We start from the raw sequence: 21327 nt of genomic DNA, 5'->3' as shown, positions 1-21327 counted from the left end.
CAATTAATAATAAACTTAGAAATAGTATTCAATAAAATTCAGCTGAGCAGGAAAAAAAAACTAAATAGAAAGTTAAAGTCCTTTAAATAAAATGTAAAAATAAAATGGTTTAAGTAAAAACCCAGCAGCAAATATCATAATAAAGTTTGTAACTGTAAATTTTTATTTACTTCTTTATATGAAAATCAAGGGTAAGGTATAAATAACTTAATTTCCTTCAAATATCACAAATTCAACATCTAAATAAGAATGTGGTTCTAATTAAAATTCAGTAGTGATATTTTGTCAGGAAAAGGCATGGGAGAATTGTACAAAATCCCATAAAGCTATACATGGAAGCTTGATTTCTGAGCATAGTTAAGAATATAAGAAAAATAGAAAAAAGACTTGATTACAAGGAATGAGACTATATTATCAATGTGTTTCAATAAAATATTGGAATAGATCAAATAGATCAGTGAAATTTAATATATGGGAGATATACATATTCATATCCCTGTTTAATGAGAATTTAATATATGAAAGAAGTGGTATTTCAATTCAATAACAAAAAATATTTTTAGTCAATTTGCCTTGTGTTACAACTAGCTGTGTGTCTGTATGAAAATAAACTAGTTGATTTGGGAACCTACTTTACATATTTAGATATACTTGACTACATGTAATGTAAAAATCATTAAATTAAAAGTAAAATTTAAATATATTAGTTTGAAAAGTATTTGACATGCATTTGAGAAATAGATAATATTTTTTTAATTGCTAAGGAAAGGACAATCCAAAGAAAAATCACAAAATTATGAAGAGATAATTCAAAGAGGTACAAATCTTAATTCCTAAAATAAAACTTGAATAGTACTCAGTCTAATTTTTAGTCAAAGAAATACCAATAAGGTAGCAATTAGCTTTTGTTTCTAATTCTCAGAGTGGTAAATATTTTAAGTTATAACACCCACTACTGATGGTCATGTGAGGAAAGTCTACTACAAAATTTCTAATGGAATTGTGATTTGTCACAGCTTTTGGCATACTCAATCATAATTGTTATCAATTAAAATAAAAATAAAATCTACCATTGTCCTACTTCTGTGAAAAATGACAGTGGTAGTTTGATAGGGATTGCATTGAATCTGTAGATTGCTTCGGGTAGTATAGTCATTTTCACTATGTTGATTCTTCCAATCCAATAACATGGTATATCTCTCCATCTATTTGTATCATCTTTAATTTCTTTCATCAGTGTCTTATAGTTTTCTGCATGCAAGTCTTTTGTCTCATTAGGTAGGTTTACTCCTAGGTATTTTATTCTTTTTGTTGCAGTAGTAAATGGGAGTGTTTCCTTAATTTCTCTTCAGATTTTTCAGCATTAGTGTATGGGAATGCAAGAGATTTCTGTGCATTAATTTTGTATCCTGCTACTTTACCAAATTCATTGATTACCTCTAGTAGTTATCCGGTAGCATCTTTAGGATTCTCTATATATAGTATCATCTGCAAACAATGACAGCTTTACTTCTTCTTTTCTGATTTGGATTCCTTTTATTTCTTTTTCTTCTGATTTCTTTTTCTTCTCTGTGGCTAAAACTTCTAAAACTATGTTGAATAATAGTGGTGAGAGTGGACAACCTTTTCTTGCTCCTGATCTTGGAGGAAATGGTTTCAGTTTTTCACCATTGACCACGATGTTGGCTGTGGGTTTGTCATATATGGCCTTTATTATGTTGAAGTAAGTTCCCTCTATGCCTAGTTTCTGGAGGGCTTTTATCATAAATCAGTGTTGAATATTGTCGAAAGGTTTTTCTGCATCTATTGAGATGATCATATGGTTTTTCTCCTTCAGTTTGTTAAGATGGTTTATCACATTGATTTACGTATATTGAAGAATCCTTGCATTCCTGGGATAAACCCCACTTCATCATGGTTTATGATCCTTTTTATGTGCTGCTGGATTCTCTTTGCTAATATTTTGTTGAGGATTTTTGCATCTATGTTCATCAGTGATATTGGCCTGTAGTTTTCTTTCTTTGTGACATCTTTGTCTGGTTTTGGTATCAGGGTGATGGTGGCCTCCTAGAATGAGTTTGGGAGTGTTCCTCCCTGTGCTGTATTTTGGAAGAGTTTGAGAAGGATAGTTTTTTTCTCTTCTCTAAATGTTTGATAGAATTCACCTGTGAAGCCATCTGGTCCTGGGCTTTTGTTTATTGGAAGATTTTAAATCAGTCTCAATTTCAGTGCTTTTGATTAGTCTGTTAATATTTTCTATTTCTTCCTGGTTCAGTCTCAGAAGGTTGTGCTTTTCTAAGAATTTTTCCATTTCTTCCAGGTTGCAGTATATAGTTGCTTGTAGTAATCTCTCATGATCCTTTGTATTTCTGCAGTGTCAGTTGTTACTTCTCCTTTTTCATTTCTAATTCTATTGATTTGAGTCTTCTCCCTTTCTTTTTTTTTTTTTTTTTTTTTTTTGCGGTATGCGGGCCTCTCACTGTTGTGACCTCTCCCATTGCGGAGCACAGGCTCCGGACACGCAGGCTCAGCGGCCATGGCTCACGGGCCCAGCCACTACACAGCATGTGGGATCTTCCCAGACTGGGGCATGAACCCGTGTCCTCTGCATCGGCAGGCGGACTTTCAACCACTGTGCCACCAGGGAAGCTCTCCCTTTCTTTTTTGATGAGTCTGGCTTATGGTTTATCAATTTTGTTTATCTTCTCAATGAACCAGATTTTAGTTTTATTGATCTTTGCTATTGTTTCCTTCATTTGTTTTTCATTCATTTCTGATCTGACCTTTATGATTTCTTTCCTTCTGCTAACTTTGGGGTTTTTTTATTCTTCTTTCTCTAATTGCTTTAGGTGTAAGGTTAGGCTGTTTCTTGTTTCTTGAGGTAGCATTTTATTGCTATAAATTTCTCTCTTGGTAGTGCTTTTGCTGCAGCCCATAAGTTTTGGGTCATCATGTTTTCATTGTCATTTGTTTCTAGGTATTTTTTGATCTCCTCTTTGATTTTCTCACTGATCTCTTGGTTTTTAAATAGTGTATTGTTTAGCCTCCATGTGTTCGTAGTTTTTACAGATTCTTTTCCTGTAATTGACATCTAGTCTCATAGCATTCTTGTTAGGAAAGATCCTTGATATGATTTCAATAATTTACCTGGGCTTGATTTGTGACGCAAGGTATGATCTATCCTGGAGAATCTTCCATGAGCACTTGAGAAGAAAGTGTATTCTGTTGTTTTTGGATGGAACATCCTATAAATATCAATTAGGTCCATCTTCTTTAATGTATCATTTAAAGCTCTTGTTTCCTCATTTATTTTTATTTTTGATGATCTGTCCATTGATGAAAGTGCAGTGTTAAAGTCCCCTACTATGATTGTTACTGTTGATTTCCCCTTTTATGGCTGTTAGTATTTGCCTTATGTATTGAGGTGCTCCTATGTTGGGTGTGTAAATATTTACAATTGTTATACCTTTTTCTTGGATTGATCCCGTGATCATTATGTAGTGTCCTTCTTTGTCTCCTGTAATGGTCTTTATTTAAAACTCTATTTTGTCTAATATGAGAATTGCTACTCCAGCTTTCTTTTGATTTCCATTTGCGTGGAATATCTTTTTCTATCCCCTCACTTTCAGTCTGTATGTGTCCCTAGATCTGAAGTGGGTCTCCTGTAGACAGCATATATATGGGTCTTGTTTTTGTATTCATTCAGCCAGTCTATGTCTTTTGGTTGGAGCATTTAATCCATTTACATTTAAGGTAATCATCAATATGTATGTTCTTGTTAGCATTTTCTTAACTGTTTTGGGTTTGTTATTGTAGGTCTTTTCTTTCTCTTGTGTTTCCTGCCTAGAGAAGTTCCTTTAGCATTTGTTGTAATGCTAGTGTGGTGATGCTGAATTCTCTTAACTTTTGCTTGTCTGTAAAGGTTTTACTTTCTCTGTCGAATCTGAATGAGATCCTTGCTGGATAGAGTAATCTTGGTTGTAGGTTTTTCCCTTTCATCAGTTTAAATGTGTCCTGCCACTCCCTTCTGGCTTGCAGAGTTTCTGCTGAAAGATCAGCTGTTAACCTTATGGGGATTCCCTTGTATATTATTTGTAGTTTTCCCTTGTTGCTTTTAATATTTTTTCTTTGTATTTAATTTTTGATAGTTTAATTAATATGTGTCTTGGCATGTTTCTCCTTGGATTTATCCTGTATGGGACTCTCTGCTCTTCCTGGACTTTATTAACTATTTCCTTTCCCATATTAGGGAAGTTTTCAACTATAATCTCTTTAAATATTTTCTCAGACCCTTTCTTTTTCTCTTCTTCTTCTGGGACCCTTGTAATTCAAATGTTGGTGTGTTTAATGTTGCCCCAGAGGTCTCTAAGACTGTCCTCAATTCTTTTCATTCTTTATTCTACTCTGCAGTAGTCATTTCCACTATTTTACCTTCCAGGTCACTTATCCATTCTTCTGCCTCAGTTATTTTGCTATTGATTCCTTCTAGAGAATTTTTAATTTCATTTATTGTGTTGTTCATCATTGTTTGTTTGCTTTTTACTTCTTCTAGTACTTTGTTAAACGTTTCTTTTATTTTCTCCATTCTTTTTCCAAGGTTTTTGATCATCTTTACTATTATTACTCTGAATTCTTTTTCAGGTAGACTGCCTATTTCCTCTTCATTTGTTTGGTCTGGTTGATTTTTACCTTGCTCCTTCATCTGCTGTGTGTTTCTCTGTCTTCTCATTTTCTTAACTTACTGTGTTTGGGGTCTCCTTTCACAGGCTGCAGGTCCGTAGTTCCCGTTGTTTTTGGTGTCTGTCCCCAGTGGCTAAGGTTGGTTCAGTGGGTTGTGTAGGCTTCCTGGTGGAGGGGACTAGTGCCTATGTTCTGGTGGATGAGGCTGGATATTGTCTTTCTGATGGGAAGGACCACGTCCAGTGGTGTGTTTTGGGGTGTCTGTGACCTTATTATAATTTTAGGCAGTCTCTCTGCTAATGGGTGGGGTTGTGTTCCTGTCTTGCTAGTTGTTTGGCATGGGGTGTCCAGCACTGTAGCTTGCTGGTTGTTGAGTGGAGCTTGGCCTTAGCGTTGAGATGTGCAGCCTGGCAGTGGTGGGCTACACAGCCTCCCAGGCGGGAAGGTGTAGATATTGGCCTGTGGTTGCACACAGGCTTCTTGTTGGCTGCAGCAGCAGTCTTAGTATTTCACGCCCGTCTCTGGTGTCCACGCTGATAGCCACGGCTTGCCCCCATCTCTGGAGCTCATTTATGCGGTGCTCTGAATCCCCTCTCCTTGCACACCACAAAAGAATGGTTTCTTGCCTCTCCGCCGGGTCCAGACTTTTTCTCAGACTCCCTCCCAGCTAGCTGTGGTGCACTAGCCCCCTTCAGACTGTGTTCACTCAGCCAACCCCAGTCCTCTCCCAGGGGTCTGACCTCCAAAGCCCGAGCCTCAGCTCCCAACCCCACCCGTCCCAGCAGGTGAGCAGACAAGCCTCTCGGACTGGTGAGTGCCGGTCGGCCCCGATCCTCTGTGCGGGAATCTCTCTGCTTTGCCCTCCACACCCCTGTGGCTGCGCTCTCCTCTGTGGCTCCGAAGCTTCCCCCGTCCGCCACCCGCAGTCTCTGCCCGCCAAGGGGCTTCCTAGTGTGTGGAAACCTTTCCTCCTTCACAGCTCCCTCCCACTGGTGCAGGTCCCATCCCTATTCTTTTGTCTCTGTTTTTTTTTTCTTTTTTCTTTTGCCCTACCCAGGTACGTGGGGGGTTTCTTGCCTTTTGGGAGGTCTGAGGTCTTCTGCCAGCGTTCAGTAGGTGTTGTGTAGGAGTTGTTCCACGTGTAGATGTATTTCTGATGTATTTGTGGGGAGGAAGGTGTTCACGTCTCACTCCTCTGCCATCTTGAAGGCCCCCTCTTCACAGTATACTTTGAAACCTCCAGTTTTTGCTCAGAAAGACAATATTCTATAAAACTGCAGTATTATTGTTATGATAAATAACTGCAAGAATAAATGAAACAGAGCAAAGGATGGGGAGTCAATGATATAGCCGCTATATTCTGTTAGGGATGATCAACAGCTTATCCAGGCTATTCTCCGTAGTCAAAAGGAGTCATCGAGGCTTAATATCCATCTCTGATTGTGGAACTCAGATTTTGCTGCATCTTGGTGAGCTCAAGCAGGCAAACCTAAAGCAACCCATACTATTGACATTATGAGAAGTGTCGCTGTGACATTCATTGGGTGAGTCAGGTGGCAATAGACCACATCATGTGGACTGCCTACTGTGTCCCTTTGGTTGTGTTAACAGGTTTACTTGCATCATCTTATTTAATTATCACAGATTTCCATAGATAATCATCCACTTTAAGCCTATACTTCATAAGCTTATACTTATGGAAACTTATAGCCTCATGCAGGTAAGAGGCCTTGGATTTGAACACTGGACTACTTGATTCAAATATCTAATATCCATTCATTGATTGTGATTCTTTTTTCAAGGAAAACATATTCCTAGGTGGGCTGAGAATCTGGAATACTGTATGTAGAGCCCACCATTTCGTTTTTGTGTGGTTTGGGAAAGACAATTTCTTAGGCTATTTAGAAACCACCTCTTACCATAATTTTGAGAAATTACATAGAAGTCAGTGAAATGGTAGTGAGATAGATAATAGTTATATCAAAAGAAGAAAGGAGGGCTTCTCTGGTGGCACAGTGGTTGAGAGTCCGCCTGCCAATGCAAGGGACACGGGTTCGTGCCCCGGTCTGGGAAGATCCCACATGCCGCGGAGCGGCTGGGCCCATGAGCCATGGCCGCTGAGCCTCCGCGTCCGGAGCCTGTGCTCCGCAGCGGGAGAGGCCACAACAGTGAGAGGCCCGCGTACCGCAAAAAAAAAAAAAAAAGAAGAAGAAGAAAGGAAAAGGAAAATGTATGCATTGGGTTTAATTGTGTCCCCCCCCCCCAACGTTTCTCTCTACCTAGAACCTCAGAATGTGACCTTATGTGGAAGCATGGCCTTTGCAGATGTAACTAGTTGAGGGTCTCAAGAAGAAATCATAGCAGGCCCCAGATCCAATGACTGGTGATGTCTTTAGGGGGGAAAGGAGAGGAGGATTTGTACACAGGGACCCAGGGGAGAGGCCACAGAGAGATCACAGTTATGCTGCCATAAATTAAAATATGCCAGGAGATTCTCTCCTGGAGCCTTCAGAGGGACCATGGCCCTGCTGATAGCTTGAATTCAGATTTCTGGACGCCAGAACTGTGGGAGAATAAATTTCTGTTGTTGTAAGCCACTCAGTTTGTGGTCATTTGTTATGATAGCCCTAGGAAATTAATACATCATAGAAATTATTTTATCCCATACAATTTTGGGATTGTTTTAGTGCAACAGGTAAAAACTGAAATAAGAAAAATGTGCTACTTTTGATGAAACCAGACAAATAGGTTTATTTTAAATGACCTTATGAATAAAGTTGCCTACACGCACGTGTATGGCTGTGAAAAAAAATCTCAACACGATGATTTTTGAAAGTTTAACATTAATTTAACAGGCACAGCAGCTACAATCGTGATGCATATTAATTGCTAAGATGTTCCTTATGTGGACTCAGTCTTAACTTTAAGCCAGCTTGGATGGATGGATAGATAGATACATGGATTAAGTAAGATATAACCAACACAATTAACAAGCTTATCTACTCTATGTATGCTTTTAGCAGTGTATGTGTGTATATATATATATACACACACACACACACACACACACACACACGTACCTATATATGTGTGTGTATATGTGTATATACATATATCTGTATATATATGTGTGTGTGTATGTGTGTATGTATATAATATGAAAGGTAGATAATCAACTGGGACAAGTTTGTTGATTGTGCAGGTTAGATCTTATTTAATCAGTAGACTTATTGATTTTTAGTTGGCATATTCTATCACTTATTAAATGAGATGGGTTAAGGGCTTTTTTGTGATTGGAAATTTGTCCATTTCACCTTCCGTTTTTTCTTTACATGTTTTGGAAGGTAAGGTATTAAGTATATACAGAGTGTGGATTGTGATATCTTTCTGCAAATTTGAATGCTTTATTCCTATGAAATGTTTCTCTTTGTCTCAATTTATATTTCCTTAGTACCGTTTTGGCTGTCATTGAAATAGTTATACTGCTTTCTTTTGGCTAATGTTTTAAATGTTTTCTTTCTTATTCTTTGTTGAACTTTCTGTTTACTTAGCTTTAAGTGGTGACTCACATAAGCTTCATATAGTTGCTTTATATTTTTTAGTCCAGCCTGATAATCTTATTATATTATTTTCTGTCTATTAACTTGCTAATCATCTATTCTTTGATTATCTTTGTTAATCATTATAAAGATGACCAGTTCCTTGAGATATCTCAATAAAATTATTATTTTTACCATCTATCTAAATATGAAGGCACCTTTGAATTCTTAAAATTGATGACCTTTTTGTGCTCTTTGCATTACTGTTGTAATGGACTTATTTCAAGAAATATTTTAAATTCTTTAAGACGTTACTCTTATTTTGCTCAGTGAATATGTATTTAGTATGTATTTATGTTTATACATATATTAGCACTTTAACTTCATTCTTTTTCTTTATAATTTTGTACTGTCTTCTGAGATCATTGTTATTCTTCCTGAAAAACCACCTTTTATGTATCCTTTAGTGTCATAGTTTTTAGAGATTAATGCTTTCACTTTCTTTCTAAAAACCATGTTTATATTGATGTTTGCAAGATAACTTCACTGGGTAGAAATCTAGGTTGAAACATTTTCTTTTAGCATTTTAAATTTGTCATTTTGATATGGTTGGTTTGATAATTACTGAGACATAGTTTGAAGGTAATGTATCTTTTTCCTTTGTCTGCTTTAGTATTTTTTTTTTAAATTTCTACAACTATAATAGATATGCCTAGGTGTGGCTTATATCCAGCTGGAAAAAGTAATGACAGTTTCTAAAAACAAAGGCTTGGTTTGGTGCTGATTTTATTTCGGATGTCAGAAGGAATGGAAGAATAAATTTTCAAAAGAAAGAATTGGGTAAAAAGAAAAATTATAGTAATATACATTAATTTCTTTTCTAAAAGGGAATACTTTATAAGAGTTTTTGATTTAAAAAATGGGTGGTGCTGAAGAATATTAAAACTTGGAAGGAAATAAAAACGGGTACATAGGAAAAATTAATTGGGATATTTTAACTTTCTGTTACCTTATTTTTAACAGTAATATTCATCTAAATGCAGAAGACCCCTACTTCCTTCTCCACCAAAATGCCTTTTAATTAGGTAAGTCCAAATTATAGCTGTTTTGTTTTTCAATGTTTAAAATGGGCAAGTATGAGATATAATTGTTTTTCTTGCATAATATCAAAGTGATTTTCTTTTTTTATTGAAGTAGAGTTAATTTACAATGTGTTAGTTTCAGGTGTATGGCAAAATGATTCAGTTTATATATATATATATGTATATATATATCTTTGTGTGTATATATATATATATATATATATATCTCCTTTTTCAGATTCTTTTCCATTATAGGTTATTACAAGATATTGAGTATAGTTCCCTGTGCTATACAGTAGGTCCTTGTTGTTTATCTATTTTATATATAGTAGCTTTTATGTGCTAATCCCCAAATCCTAATGTGTCTCTCCCCCTCTTTCCCCTTTGGTAACCATAAGTTTGTTTTCTATGTCTGTGAGTGTATTACTGTTCTGTGAATAAGTTCATTTGTATCATTTTAGATTCCACATATAAGTTATATCATATGATATTTGTCTTGAGATATAATTTTGAGGTAGCATATCCAGGACTGCATGATGGATTGGATGTGGGAAATAAAAGAGAGAGGAATTAAAGATTATACTAATAGTTTCTGACTTGGCCAACCAGGTGGATGGTGGTGCCATTTACTAAGCAGAAGAAAACTAGGGTAAGAAAACACTTTTGAGGTAGGAAATAGTGAATACTTTTTGAATATGATAAATTTTCTATATGTGATATATAAACATAGCTTTTAGGTTATTAACTATAATCTAAATTCATGGCCTTTCCTTGGGAAATAAGTAGAGTCATCTGATTGTATTTTAAATAACAGAATCAGTTGAGGGCATCCAGGACTGGTTACAGAGAAAGGAGCACAGAACCTCATGACTAAGCACCCAGAATTTAGAGATCAGAAAGAGGAAAGTAATTCCAACTCTCCAAATAGTAGGAAAGGAAGGAGTCACAGGGACTAAGAGGAGGGAGTGTTTCAAGAACAAGGGAGTGTATGACTTTGAACAACAGAGAACAGAGTACTTAGATCATGTTCCTCAAGTGCCTGCTAAGAATTGGCGCCCTGGAGACCATCAACTTTCCAAGAGGAGTTCCAGAAATGTGGTGGGACAGAAAAGCAGGTACTGGGTTTATGAATAAAAATGTGGTCAACTGAACACTATTTGGAAATAACTGTATTGTAAAAATATAGAAAAAAGGAACCTGGAACAACATGTGTGTCAACGGAGAACTTGTTTGTAAGCTGATATTCTATGCTAGAGAATAAGAGATCTTGACTGTTTAGGAATGAAAATGTATAATTTAAGGTGTTAAAGTCTTTGAGTCTACAGCACAAATGGAGAAACTTACATTTGATAAGGGAGAATCACACGCCCATCGTACTTCTCATTGTGATTCACTGCAGTTTATTGAAAAGAAGACGACAGGTAGATTTGCACATTTGGTGGTGGAAAATAAGAATAAGATGTAAAGATTTTGGATTGCTTAGAAAATAAAAGACAAGTTCAGAAGCTAAAAGTGATGCATGTGAAGAAGGGGTGATAAGTGAGAATATGAGAAATAGTCATCACAGTAAGAGCAGATGTTCAAGAGTAAAGATAGTGCAGTTACTAGGTAGGGTTGAGGACCCATGGAGATCAGTGATCATGAACATCGAGTGAGATGGTTTTGTCCAGTATGTGATTTTTTTCCAGCAAAATTTTCTGCACATGTGTAAGTTAAGACCCTCCAGGAATGGAGAGTTTCCACATGATTGTGAAAGAAGGAGGTTACAATTTATGAATTTTTGAAAGAAATTGAGGATCTCAGTGATGTCAAATCATTAATAAAATTAATGCTTATATACATACAATATAGGTTATATTGGAAGGCTTTGCAGGTTAAAATTAGTTTTGAAGGTAATGTGATTTCTGCAGATAAGATCCATGATATAACATGGGAATAAGGTAGTTAGATAGAATGAAGCAAAATGTCACTAGAGCTCTACAGGTCAAGGGTCTTAAAGGCTAGTAAGCTGGATGGTTTAATCACATGTAAGTTGAAGTCACCAAGAGAACAGAAGAGTTAGTTATGAGCCAGGTGCTAAATCTTTCCAAGATAATACAGAGACCAGAGAGCTGTGGGTGACCACCCCCCCAAAAAAAAAACGAAGAAAAAATGTAGAGAGGGTGGAAAAGCAGAATGTCATGATTTTAAATGAATGAAGAGATTTTATAAGTGGAAAGAGACAGGTGGTTTGGAGACAGCACTGGATGATGAGAATAATCCCCTAAGCGCACCTCATTATTCTGATGTACAGGTTCTACTTAAGAGAAGATTAGCCTCTTTTCAATTAAGGTAGTGGAAATACTGAAATAGTCTTGAAGAAGATAAAGATATAGTAGAGTGATTTGGTTAAAACCAAAAATTCCCTGGGGCATAGTGAAATAAGTTTGGAAGCAAGGGGAGGGTGGTAGGAAGGAGATGATAAACATTTATAATAAGAGATAAGGAAATTATGCATAACGTCAGAAACCTATAGACTCCTGGTGGAATTGAGAAAAACAGGTGAGCAGTATTAGTATTTATTAATTCAATGAATACTTATGGAGTAACTTCAGTGGGCAATTATCAATATATAGCAAACAAAACAGAGTAGCCCTTGCTGTGATCGAGCTTACAGTCTAATGGACAGTAGCAGAATATAAATAATTATAGAGGGATAGTGCTCTGGACAAAAATGCAGCAAGATGAGGGATATGGAGTGTTAATGTGGTGCTGGAGTGTTATTTTACATACAGTACTCAGGGAAAACTCTGTTTCAGTGATACTTGAACAGGATACGGTGGGTGTCAGGTTTGTGGTAGGAGATAGAGTGGGAAGAAGTTAGGAGCTAGAATGTGGAGGACCTACGAACTACTAAAAGTCCTTAATGTTTACTTGGAGTGAGTGGGAAACCACTGCAGGATTTGGAGCATAAGGGGAATTCTATCGGAAAGACATTTTAGATGTGGTATTGTGGTTGCTTCATTGAGAATTGACTCTAATGGGATGCAGCAGCATCAGGAAGATCAATTTAAAGGTTATTGAAATAATTCATACAAAAGTTGATGGTTTGGACCAGCCTGATAGTGGAAGAGGTAGGAGAAAATGTTGGTTTCTTCCTGTACTTTGAAGGTAGAATCAGTATCATTTGGTGCTGAATTGCAGGTGAGGCAGAAGAGAAAGAAAATCATCCAGGAGACCCCTCTGTGTAGGTGAGTATGGTTTTCCTGTTAAGAAGGTAAAATGGAATCACTCTATACTGAGATGGAATTGACAAAGAAGACAAGGTGTGTGGTTTGGGAATGAGGAGTTTGGTTTAGGACATCTACATACAATTGTCCAGTGGGCTATTAAGGAAATAGGTGTACACTGTAGTTATAATTTGAAATTAAATAGCATGTAGTGGTTTTTATATCCGTGAGACTGGTCGAGGTCATGTGGAGAGTAAAGAGAGAGATTTCGAGAATATAGCCTGGGAGGTTCCATATTTCAGAGATTAGGAAAGGAGGAGGAAACAGCAAACTGGTTGACAGAGACTGACTTAAGTGGAAATAGTAGTTCCTCTTGCTTGTATCATTCCTTCCATTCCTGACCTTTTCCTTCTTATTTCTTAGCTCATTTATTTTTAAAAGAACTCTGTTAGGAGTTTCTGAGGTTCTAGTAGTCACTGTCTCATTTAATATGGTTTATATTTAAAACCTCTCTGTTAGCATTTGTCTAGCATGTGTTAATAAAGATCAAAGACTCAGGCCTTTTGCAATTATTCATCCACATTTTGGCATGGCCTTTCAAAGTGATTATTGCAGTTTTGTTAAATGGGATTAATTTTGCATGTGGCAGAAACGTGGAATTAGAGAAAAATCCTTAGAAGGATACATTTAAGATGGTACTATTGCACAGTTTTTCAATGATTAAAGATCGATAATAGTCTGCATTTACAAAGGAGAATTGTTCTAACTGGGTATTTTTAGAAGAGAAAAATAAAAATCCACAAACTACCAAAAATATAAAAGAGTTGATTGAACTATACATAATTTTGAGTTGCTGTTAAAAATTTCCAAAGCTCCATTGAGCTGGAAACACTGTATTTGAAACGGAGAAAACATTTCTATACTTTGCAGCTTTATATATGACCGTTTTTTTGGAGGGAGCTTAATTTAACAGATTGAAGCTAATTTGGGGGAAAATATTCTGATTTGCTTATTATCCTTCCCAACTCACAAGGGAACATGTGAGAAACCTTCGTAAAATCTTGCTGAGAGCTACATACATTCCACGTATTAATGAAGCTCTGTAATGGGAATGTAACTGGAAATCTGGTTATTAGAAATAATAATGTCTCAGGGGAATTAAGAAACTCTTGGCTATGTGTTGAGAATTAGAATATCTCAAGGCCATAATGTTGCCTGGCTACTGAAATAATACACTCTTATTCTAAAATACTTTTTAGAGGAATGTGAACTATATTTAAATTTCTGTTCAAATTTTATTTTAAAAATATCACATTATTTCTCTAACCATAGTTTCCAATGGTTTGTAAAATAATTTAAATTTAGACACTTAAATTCATTAATAAGAAACTGGTAATATTATTTATGATTAAAAATATTTTCATAGATCACTTCATAAACACTGATTATATATTTATGCATGCATATGTAATATGCATTTATATTTTTTGGCTATGTATATAATGTAAGTTTGTTGAAGTCTGTATTTATACTTCTCATGTGTACTACTGCCTGGATATATGTATGTGCTGTAAAGGTGCTAGGTTTATCAATAGAAGAACTTTTAAAGTTCTACTTCCTGTTCTATTCCTAGCTTTTTGCATGTGTCAGTCTTTATTCTTGGAGATACCTTTTTCTTATGTGTAAAGTAGAATTAGGATTAAAAGTACTCTTCTGCATATTTAAAACAACTTTTATAAGGATGAAATTTGAGTTTTTAAGTACTACTGAATATATCTACATAGGAAATTAATTCAGAGTGAAGGGCTAGGAAATATCAGAATAATAATTTATGAATAACTAACTCCAAGGAGACAAAATTATTCAGTAAATATTGAGTATTGAGCATACGACTGAGGATACTACATATTGAGGATTCAGTGGAAAAAATATTCTGATATCATAAAACTTACATTCTGGTGAGTTGGGACAGTGGTGAGTTGGCACAGATGATGAACAATATACAGTATACTGGAAGATAATAGATTATTTGAAGAAAAAATTTAACGGGGTAAGAAAAATTATGTGCCTGGAGGGTTAAAATTTAAATAAAATGGTAGCACTGGGAAGATAACATTGGAATGACTTGAAAACTTGAAGAAGAAAACTGTAAGGATATTTGGAAGAATAACGTTACAGAGAAAGGGAAGCTCAGTGCAAAAGTGTGAGATCATAGTGGTAGCCTCAGGAAACTTTAAAAATATTTTGAACTTAACAAAAGTTAAAATGCAACATATAAAAAATTTGGAAATGCAGCTAAAGCAATGCTAGGAGGGAAATGTATAGCACTGAACACTTATATTTAAAAAGAGCAAAAGTCTCAAATCAACAATCTAAGCCTCCATTTTAAGAAACCACAGAAAGAAGAAGAAATTAAAACCCAAAGCAAGCAGAGTGAAAGAAATAATTTAGATAAAAGAAGAAATCAATGAAATTGAAAACCAAGCACATTAGGGAATAATCAGTGAAAGCAAACCTGGTTTTTGATGTTAATGAAATTGATAAATCTCCAAAGAGATCATGAAAATGAAAAGATGCAATTCAATGATATCAGAAATGAATTATGGAACATCGTGACTGACTTTTTCAGACATTAAATAGTAAAAAATGAGGACCCAAAAAACTGTGCCCATAACTTTGGCAAATTAGATGAAATGAAGAATTCTTTAAAAGACACAAGCTGTAAAACTTCCTCAAGAAGAAAAAGGTACACTGAATAATTACTTACCTATCAAAGTTTTAAATTTGTGGTGCAAATTCTTCTGTGAAAGAAAACTTAAGTCTAGCTGGCTTCATTGCTGAAATCTACCAAATATTTTAAAGGAAATATACCAATTATTCAAATATAATTGCTATACCAAATTGGAATACTTCTCTTCAGAAAATAGAAGAGAAGGGACTCTTCTGAAGTCTTTTATGAGGCCAGAACTATCCTAATATATCATGATCAAGCAGGATTTATTCCATAGATACCAGGATGGTTCAGTGTCCACAAATCAACCAATCAATGTGATACACCATGTTAACAAAATGGAGGATAAAAATCATATGATCATTTTCAATAGATGCAGAAGAAGTATCTGACAAAATCAAACATTCATTTATAATTTAAAAAACTCCCTCAACAAGTTAGGCATAAAAGAAATGTACCTCAGTGTACTAAAGACCATATATGACAAATCTATAGCCAACATCATTTTCAACAGTGAAAAGCTTTTCCTCCAAGATCAGGAACAAGACAAGGGTGCCCACTCTCACCACTTGTATTCAACATGGTACTGAAAGTCCTAGCCATGGCAACTAGCAAGAAAAAGAAATAAAAGGCATTCAAATTGGAAAGAAAGAAGTATACTTTTCCCTGCTTGCAGACGGCATGATATTATATACGGAAAACCCGAAGGACTCCTCCAAAAACTGTTAGAACTAATCATTGAATCTAGTAAAGTTACATAATACAAAATCAATATACAAATGTGTTGCGATTCTATAAATAACACACTATCAGAAAGAGAAATTAAAGAAACAATCCTATTTTATCACATCAAAAACAATACCCAAGATTAATTTAACCAAGGAGGCAAAAGTTCTGTACACAGAAAACTACAAACATTAATTAAAGAAATTAAAGGCACAAATAAATGCAAAGGTATTCTGTGTTCATTGATTGGAAATTAATACTGTTACAATGTCTGTAACCCAAAGCAATCTTCAGATTACATGCAATCCCTCTCAAAATTCAAACAGCATTGTTCACAGAAAATGGACAAACAATCCTAAAATTTGCATAGAACCACAAAAGACTGAATAGCCAAAGCAATCATAAGAAAGAAAAAACAAAGGTGGAGGCATCATGCTTTCTGATTTCAAACTATATTACAATGAAGTAATAAAATAGCATGGTGTTGGCATAAAAACACACACCTTGAACAATCAGTGAAATAGAGAGCCTATAAAAAATATCACACATATGGTCAGTTAATTTACAACAAAGTAGCCAAGAATACACAGTGGAGAAGGACAGTCTCTTCAATAAGTGGTGCTGGGGAAATTAGGCTGCCACATGCTGAAGAATGAAGCTGGATCCCTATCTTACACTGTACACAAAAATCAAGTCAAAATGGATTAAACTTGAATGTAATATCAGACACTGTAAACTCCTAGGAAAAAAACATGAGGAGTAAGGTCCTTGACATCAGTCTTGGCAATGATTTTTATGTTTGACACCAAAAGCAAAGGCAATGAAAACAAAAAATAAGACAACCTCAAGCTAAAAAGCTTCTGCACAGCAAAGGCAACCATCAACAAAATGAAAAGGCAACTTATGGAATGGGAGAAAATATTTGAAAACCATGCATCTGATATGGGTTAATAGCCAAAATGTATAAAGAACTCATATAATTCAATAGCAAATAATAATAATAATCTGATTAAAAATGGGCAGAGGATCTGAATAGACATTTTTCAGTGAAGTCAACCGGCCAACCAGTACATGAAAAGATGCTCAACTTCACTAATCATCAGGGAAATGCAAATCAACACCACAACGAGACATCACCCCATACCTGTGAGAAAGGCTATCATCAGAAAGACAAGAGATAACAAGTGTTGGTGAGGATGTGGAAAAAGGGGGACCCTTATTCACTGTTGATGGGAATGTAAATTGGTGTAGCCACTATGGAAAACAGTATACAGGGTCCTCAAAAAACTAAAAATAGAACTGCCATATAATCCAGCAATCCCACTCCTGGGTATTCATTTGAAGGAAACAAAAACACTATTTTGAAGAGATATCTATACCCCCATATTCATTTCAACATTATTTTAAATAGCCAAGACATGAAAACAACCTAAATGTCCATCTATGGATGAATGGATGAAGCATATATATACTCTCTCTCACACACACACACACACACACACACACACATATATATATATACACACGTATGCAATGAAATATTATTCCACCATAAAGGAAATCCTGTCATTTTTGACAATAAGGATGGGCCTTGAGGGCATTATGCTAAGTAACTAATTCAGGCAAAGGAAGACATACAATGTATTATCTCACACGTGGAATCTACAATCACTGAGTTTATAGAAACAGACAACAAATTGGTGGCTGTCAGACATGAGGGGTGGGGGAAATGGGTGAAGGTGCTCAAAAGGTACAAACTTCCAGTTATAAGATAAATAAATTTTAGGCATGTGATAGATAGTCTGATGACTTTAGTTAACAATATTGTTTTGTGTATTTGAAAGTTACTGTAGATTAGGTCCTAAAAATTCTCGTCACACAAAAAATCTGTAATCATGTGAGGTGTGATAGACGTTAACTTATTGTAGTAATCATTTCAAATCGTTATGTTGTATACCTGAAACGAATATACCATTATACAACAATTGTATCTCAGTAAAACTGAGGGAAAAAAAGAAAAATCAACAAAACATAAAAATAAGCATTTTAAAGAAAAGGAAAATTGAAAGGCCAATCATCACTTGAATAGATCTTCATAATAGACATATTAAAACTACAACTTACATCATTTTATTGGTCGCATGGCAAGGAGCTGCAGGTGGCCTCAGGATCTGAGTATTGTCTCTGTCAAGAAACTGAAACTTTCAACCTACAACCATAATGAAATGAATTATCTAAGAACCTGGATGATCTTGGAAGCAGACCTATCCCCATTTGAGTCTCTAATGTGAGGGCATCCCTGACTGTACCTGCATTACATCCCAGTAAGTCCCTGACACAGAGGATCCAGGTAGACGGTATGCCAGGACCTCTACCTACAGAGACTGTGAGTTAATAAATGTGTGTTGGTTTAAGCCACTGAACGTGTGGCCATTTGTTATTCATAACTAGAAAACAAATATAATCTTTGATCTCCATTTCATCAAATGTAAAATGGAGGTAATACTATCTAGTTCACAGTAGGATTTTGGAAATTAAATATACTATTTATATTATATTTTAAAATTGTTACACTTTTATTTTTCCATATCTGAATTTAATTTCTTTTACGAGTCCTCATTCCTTTGGGTGTTAGCAATGTAAATTCAATTACTTCTCCATTTTTCTCTGGGATATGGGTTTTGAACCTAATTACTAGGGTAGGTACAGACTTGCCAAGACCTTGGGCCCACAGGAGGTTATCTGGTTTATCATCAATGCATGAGATGTGCTCTCTCCCACTGAATTAAACTGATGTTTTGCAAAAGTATCTTTTGAAAAATGGATTTGGAAATTAACTTTCTTTCTGAAAAAATGTAACCTGGTGCTTTCTTTTGCAGTCCTCTCAGCAATAATGTTACTTTAGCTGTTTTTGCTGGATCAGTGCAATTCTATGTAGTTTTGGACTCTACTTTTACAGAGAGAGATTTAAAAACCGTTATCCCAGAAGGCACTGTTGTGCACTTTCTCAAGAAAAAAAAAATTCAAATGGCTTACCAGAAAGTCCACTGTGTTTTGTTAGAAAATTGCACAAAGTGTTGATCCTTTATTCACTATTGGATAAAGCATCTTAATAGTCAATGCACTGGAGACTGCTGGTCCAGTAAAATCCATTTATCAAGTATACACCCTTCTTTCTTCCTCTGCTTCTTTAAAAAGCATAACTCGAGTTCCTCCAGGACATGCTGATTTGCAATGTACAATGTCATTGGTGTCTTGATTTTTTTAAAATTTAGAAAGTCATTCTTAACTATTATCATGGCATACACTCTAACAGTTGTTATTGATTTATAAATCATGCATGCAATGCAACAAAAGTTAATAAGGAAAAATACACTTAATCTTACATTTAAAATGTGTGAAATATGTAAAAAAATTATATATATTTTTTTCTTTTTCTCTGAAACTACTAGTGCATAGACTATACAAAACCACCGGTGTTCTTTGGACCAATCTTGCAGAAAGCTACTCATGGAGGAGAATAAGAAACAGTCACCTGTATCCTTGGTCCCTGAAACATGGTTTGTATATGTGGCATGGTAATTTACTGAGACACTCATTTCTGTCTCCTTATATGTGTGAAACAGAAAGGCTGAAAAGAATATTTTCTGTTATTCTTGTTCCTCATCTCTCACCTATTAAAAACATTCTAATCAAACCTAGGTTTTCTAGGGTCGAGGCTTTTCTTATTGCCAAAGGAATTGTGTCTTTGAATTTCCAGGGCCTATTGAAAGAAAATCTTCAGGCAGCTGACAAGTAGCTCAGCATCATTAAAAGCAGCAAGAAAAGGTATGGTCTTCCTGTCATGAAGAAGCTAGTGTAAAGGGCAAATCTGTGTCCTAAATGATGTCGAGGGCTGGCAGAGAACAGAGGACAGGCCAAGAGCTTCTTGTAGCAGAAGTGGCAAAGGCTTCTGTGCTGAGGCCTCTTCCCATTGACAACATAAACCCCCTGGCATCATTTCCTATCCAGTAGAAATGGGTAGGGGCCCTGAGATTGACTCAATCCAGATGTGCCGACATCCACGCTAAGTATGTAAAGTGCTCACACTGGATTTAACTTCCCTTAGAAATTTTAAAACGTAGTTATGTTTCTTGCCTATGAGTTCTAAAAAACAAATTCTTGTCTGCTCTTATGTCAGATACCTGAAAATAAAGGAAAAATATGAGTGGAGAGAGAGGTTTAAAGAAGGAAGGTAGACCATTTAAATAAGAAAAAGGTCCCTTGACTGGTAATACGGGACTCATTAAGAATAAGATTGGAATACTCGGTTTTTCTTAGGAACAAATTATTCTTGATTCTCTGAAAGTTTTGAAATAATGTCATCTAGGGAAAAGAGTGTGGTAAGAGGTTATAATAACTGAATTTATATGATTACACATTCTGCAAAATAATTCTCTTGGATGCTTTGCCAGATGTAATCCTAACAGGATTTTAGGATTACATAAAATATACAGATGATATAGATTAAAAAAAATGTTTTTATTCCTCACCAGGACTAAATAGTACTTCTTTTAGGAAGCAAGTGAATAGTCCCTGGTGAAGCTCTTTTAAATTCCCTGTGTAGATGCCTCAGTGGTTTTAGGGATGACTGGGGACATATTTAATTCAGGATATACTATGATTTTCATAGATAACCTACACTCTGTATTCAACTAGGCAACAGGATAATTTTAAAAGTTGTGTGATTACTGTCTACCTAAAATATACATTGCATTTTTGGCAAATGCAACTTAATTGTAATTTTGTTCACTCATAGTAAAAAGCTAATTATATTCTGTTACTTATTTCATATTCATGACCTTAAGCAACTGAACTGAAAAATTAAAATGAAAGGTGAATTCTGAAACTGAAATACATGATTTTTATACTCTGGTCAGTTCTGCCCTTTTCCTCCTAAGAATGCTATCCCTCCAGATGTCTTTGATTCAGAAATTTATATAATTCTAATAATATTCCACATATTGGTGTCTAGAAAAACATACAGAAATGTTGACTGTGGGAGAAGTAATTCAAACCATCATGCAAACTAATCAAATATGTTAACATTAAGTTTTTAAATACAGGAAACAAGTACAAAAATAAATCTGATAAAGTATAGTTAACTCATCATATTTCATGGAAATACTTCCCCATTTTGAATTGTAGGTAAGGTATATTCTCCATATTTCAAGTTGCAATTTGAGGATAACCAATTTTTCCGAAATCTTTGGAATCTTGATTCTTCTGGAAGCAAATAAACTAGCATAATTGTAATTTTTATGTTAAAAACAGAAAAATGAATTTAAACTTTTCTGTGAAACTAAATCAGGGCTTTAAAA

This window comes from Mesoplodon bidens, assembly GCF_964165515.1.
Source record: "Mesoplodon bidens genome assembly, chromosome: 6".
NCBI classification, from domain to species: domain Eukaryota; kingdom Metazoa; phylum Chordata; class Mammalia; order Artiodactyla; family Ziphiidae; genus Mesoplodon; species Mesoplodon bidens.
Note: the sequence above shows the minus strand (reverse complement) of the source record.